Consider the following 4737-nt stretch of genomic DNA (forward strand, 5'->3'; position numbering starts at 1 on the left):
GATGCCGAAGAGGTCTTTTTTCCAGGCTTCCGAGCTGGACATTCCATTCGCCAGCTAACACCTCCCCTACGGGAGTTTAGTATCCATTATGTAGCTCATTAGGTGACCTTGCGCCAGTCTTGCTCTTAGCTAGCACAGCTCAGGACTATTCTGAGGGTAATGGGGGGGGGGGCACCAAGCACATTAGTGCCACCCAGCTGCATCAGGCCAAAGGTCTACCTAGTGCAGCACCCCATTTCCCGCAGTGATCAGATGCCCAATCAGACATACATTCGTCATTTGATGCGACTGTAACTGCAGTCAACATGCATGTCTGAATTGGCCACAAACTCTAATGACAAAAGGTGGCTTTGCCAAATTCTCTGTTTACCCGGCTGTTTGCCGGACGGCATGCAGCAATGACAAACCTGTAGTAGGAGAAACAGTCCCACTGGACTGTGTGAGAACATGCATGTATTGTACTCTCAGAATGTGCAAACTTGGGGAACAGGCTTGATCTCCTCGGAAACGGCCAAGCTATTCCCCCGAAAACCAGCTCCCTGTTCTCTTTGGCACGGCAAACTGGCAGGTGTTTGAGCATCTCTGGACCTATCCCCACCCACCCCTTACTGGAAGCCACTTTGGCCAGGTGTGCTGAATCACTCACTGAACCCTGACCACAGTTCAACTTGCTCCTTTTAGGCTGGGGACTGTTTAAGGGCAGCTTACTTCCCACACTATTAACCGTGTTTGTTGCACGGCTTTCTCTTGTAGAAATTGGATTCGAAGCAATAAAAAACAAAAACCCTGCCAGACCTGTTGTCCACAATGTGAGAGTAGGATGAATGTACATCATACAACCACTTTTTTTCAAGCACCTTCAATGTTTTGGGGGAAGCGAACCTCCACGGCCTAAAAAAGAAATCATCTTCATATTGGGATTGGTACACAGAAGTGGGCCAGCTGCTGAGGACCAGAACACTGCTGCTGACCCCCACCCATGCCCCTCCCCTGCCACATGTCTGCATGCCCTTGAAGTGTGCGCTTGAGTGTTCCTCCACCCCTACTCCCAGCATCATCGAGGGAAGGGCAGTGCAGGGGCAGTGCTTCTGGGGACCAAGGCAGCAGCTCTCCCCACTGAATGCAAAGGCCAGTGCTGTTGGGAAAAGGAAGTGCAGATGACGCAGGCGACTGAGCATGGGCAGTGGGAGGGCGGAAAGGGGGGCATGAGAGGGACTGAGGGTAGGCAGATGGGGCCTCTGAGCATTGCCTGCGTAGGTTCCACCAACACCTGAAACTAGCCCTGGATCTTATGCCTACAGAAGTTGTGTTTCACCACCCAACACCAGCCTGCTATCTTATTCTGGGACTCCTTGGATCACAATTGGAAAACCAGCCAAGTCCCTCAGATTATCAAGGGCTCCTAAAATGAGAAGATCCACAATGGTGCAAGTTCCACCAAAGGACAGTTTGCCTATTGATGCCCAAATCTGTGCCTGCGTGCTCCCGTTGCCACCAGTCTCCTCTTGCAACGTGGGGCTACAGCATGAATAAATGAAGCTGCATTCATGTTCATTACGAAAGTTTAGTTGTTACTATTCGCATTCATTTTAATGGAAACAATTGCCAGTCATGTTAGATTTGGTGTCCATTTTGTATTCTCTACCTCTCTTCAACCTCTTGTACTCCCCCACCCCCACCCCGAGATCTTTACTCCTATTCTAACCTCTAAGCCGGAACCACTTGGTGTAAACATGGCAGGGGAAATGCACAGTTCTCTTCCATTGAAAGATCTGTTTGACTCTGATGGCTGGAAAGCCTTGATGTCAGTTGCATATCTCCCAATCTCTCCCGGATCCCTCTTCCCTCTGGCGGGAATCTGAGAAAGCAGGAAACGCACAGCATTCCGTTGTTACCAAAACATACTTAACAAATGTAATCCCCTCCACTTTCATCTATCCCTACTGGGGCCCACATTCTGTTCCCACACAGAGACCACTCTGTATAAATGGCATGCATCTTGCACTGAGGACATCCTTGGAAATGTCCGCTGCTTGCAGGGAGTTCATCGGCAAATATATCCAAGGGGTAAAAGGTTCCATGACCCAAGCTAGTGTGAAAGTCAACTTCCAGTTCACTTAAACCAAGACAAAGACGACAGCTAGTCTTATGTACAGCAGGGACCAGGTGGTTGGGGAGTTGGGAAGCAAGACCCATCATAATGAATTGGTTTGAAATGTTGGTCATTTAATAAAATTTCTCTCTTTAAGGTAATACTAAATACAGTCCATACAACAATTAGTTTGGAAAGGGAGTCAAGGAATGAGAAACAAAACAGCCAAGGTTTGTCCCCCACCCCAGTAAAACTCAGGACAGGGGTTTCAGCCCAAACCATTGCGCTGTTGGTGTCCACCTGTCTCGGGAGAGAAATAATGCCAATTCTACCACCGCTAGGACAGCCAGTGTGGTGTGGCGATTAAAGTGTCAGACTAGGATCTGGGAGATCCAGGTTTGAATCCCCACTCTGCTATGAAGCTTGCTGGGTCAGTCTCAGCCTAACCAGCTTCAAGGGTTGGTGTGAGGGTAAAACGGAGGAGGGGGGAGGGACCAGTGTCTGCTGCCCTGAGCTCCTTGGAAGGGAGAGATTAAAATGTAGTAAATAAAATGGGGCGGGGTGTGGGTTTGCTCAAAATATCCTCCCAAACAGACCCACTTTCCGCACAGTGAAATTGCTCCACGCTTGCCTCCAAAGGTGGGTTTCTTTTGAACCTCATCTCCAGGGCTCTGCAGAGCTAGGACATGCCAGCATCAGACATTCAAGGTGCTGGTGATTGGATGGGCTGGTTTCTCTCCCATTTGGCACCTCTGCGGTCCATGTACTTTGGCCAGAGTACCCACCTCCCACATCAGCTCATGGTGCGGCCTTGGGAAGGTCATTTGAAAATGGTGACCTACCTCAAAGGGTTGTTGTAAAGGTCAACATAAGTAAAAACCTGCTCTGTACAGTTTTAAGGGAAACACAAGGAAGCAGAAGGGTGCCATCCCCAAAATGCTCAGGAAAACTCCTTAAGGATCGTCCATCCAATGGGCAAATATTTGATGCGCCTGAATGACTTCTCCGGAATTTCCTGGGGATTGCGCCTTTTCCCACTGTGGGTTGGTGCGGCTAAATACCATTCAGTGTGCTCTAAGAACACCGACAGTTCTGTAAACATCATCCATCTTACTTGAACCTCATTCTGTAGGGCCAGGAGGACAACACATGTGCAAATGTGTAACATCCCAGAGAAGCAATTTTTTAAAAATACCCACAGATGACTACAACACACACAGAGACACAATGCAAGCCTGCAATATGCCTTGCTGCCCTTTGTCTGGGCTTCGTGCCATGCTGCTTAGGGGATCCTCACGGTGCTTCATGGGAATACATGCGAGTTTAAAAAAACATTTGATTTACAACAGATGCACTGTGAATTTGGTTATGTCCCTCACAATGCCAAGCAGCTAAATAGTTCCCCATTTTCCTTCTCTTTTTGTGAAAGCAAGTTACTAGACCTCATGACTGAGGATTTAAGAAAAACAAAGCCGCATGAATGCTAATGCTACTTAGGGTAGCCTTTGAGGGTTTTGAGAAAACAGGGTGTACACACATGGATATGAAGGTAATTATCCTGATTCTAAGGCTGATACCATCTCCTATGACTGGCACAAATTCCCCATGAGCCCCAAGACCTTAGGGTGAGGTGCCAGAGACTGACCCCAGGACCTTCTGTCTGTAAAGTAGGTGCTGTACCTACTGAGTCACTTCACCTTTGCCCCCTTCCGTGTAAGTTCTTGAATCTGGACAAGACAGTGACATAACCTTCCTGCAGCCAAAGCAGCCTTCTTCCACTGGAGGAAGAGCCACTGAAGTGGGAGGAAGGTGCCACGCTTTGCTCAGCTGAATGGTAAGGTAGGGCTACGATCCACCCCGTTACTTTAAAAGTGTAAGAACTAACCTTTTTCATTTTGAAGCACCTCAGTCAATATGAGGAAAGTTTGCAAAGATAATCGAAACTTCAAGACAGGCCTGACAAAATCCATGTGAAGTTCTTTTTTTACTCTCATTCATCACAGAGACAGCAGCACAGAGGTGGAATTATCAGAAGTGCCAACAATTTCAGAACTGGGTGCCCTTCAGCCATTCCAGATGGGACCACTCACAAGTGAATTCCCGCAAAAGAGAACATCCCCCATAATCCCTTTCTTGCGGCAAAGAATTATGGGGTGTGCTTGGGGAAAAAAGAAACTGGTCACAGAGTGCCTAATTAAGGGTAACGAAGGTGAAATTCACTGCCATGCATAGAACACAGAAGCACAGGTGCTTCCATTGAAGTTACAAGAAGAATAAAGTCTGAAGGAAATATTCGGGGTGGGGGGGATAGTGGCATACACATGTGTGCAGCATAAATTATATCAGTGTTTACCCAGTGGGGCTGGATAGCTAACTAGAGAATGCTTAACTCCAGACTGCCACCAGCAGTGAGGTATTTGGGAATATGACCCATGGCAAAGGTTCCGATTCTATCCCATCCACATTCAATAAGAGAGGCAACAGCTAAGCCTTCTTTCCTACTCACTGATCAGTCACGATCCGGGGCGGGGGGAATTGAAATCATTCCCTGGATCAAAACCAAGCCATTATCCAAGATCCTCCCCACTGTGGCACAGCCCCCCCCCCCCCAACAAAAAAACTGTGGCACAGCCCCCCCCCCAAGC

Source organism: Gekko japonicus, unplaced genomic scaffold (assembly GCF_001447785.1).
Source record: "Gekko japonicus isolate JY-2015 unplaced genomic scaffold, Gekko_japonicus_V1.1 scaffold1195, whole genome shotgun sequence".
Lineage (NCBI taxonomy): Eukaryota > Metazoa > Chordata > Lepidosauria > Squamata > Gekkonidae > Gekko > Gekko japonicus.